The following is a 644-nucleotide window of genomic DNA, read 5'->3' as shown; positions in this document are numbered from 1 at the left end:
TAAGGCATTATAATACTATCCATGAATAAGAAACTCCCATATTTTTTAACCTAATTTTTGACAAAAAAGGGTTCCTTATACATTAAAATATGGTGTGTGTGTATGTATGTACATATATATATATATATATATATATATATATATATATATATGTTACAGCAATGTATCAGACTAATGTTATCTATTTACTTTGAGTTTGTCATTATGCCATTGTACCACTGTTGGTAATCTCCAATGTACTTCCCAAAATGCTATTTATGTTACTATTGGCAATCTCCTATGTATTGGTCAAAATACCATTACCCTAGTGTTGACAATTTCCTATGTACTGGTCAAAATACTATTACACCCGTGTTGGCGTCTCCTTATATACTGGTCAAAATGCCATTACACTAGCGTTGGCAATCTCCTATGTACTTACTAAACTTGTGGTACCCTAGCCTTGAGAAAAATGAGCTACATCTGTACTTAAGTGACACATTTTCTCAATAAATTATTGTGCCTTCAACTGGAGCAGCATCATTGACTCTATTCAGCCATTAGTTGCTATTTTGATTGTTCTAAGCAACCAAGAAACCTTGCCAATTTGAAACCTTAGAAAAATGTGTGTATATATATATATATATATATATATATATATATAC

This window comes from Octopus bimaculoides, chromosome 11 (assembly GCF_001194135.2).
Source record: "Octopus bimaculoides isolate UCB-OBI-ISO-001 chromosome 11, ASM119413v2, whole genome shotgun sequence".
NCBI lineage: Eukaryota > Metazoa > Mollusca > Cephalopoda > Octopoda > Octopodidae > Octopus > Octopus bimaculoides.
Note: the sequence above shows the minus strand (reverse complement) of the source record.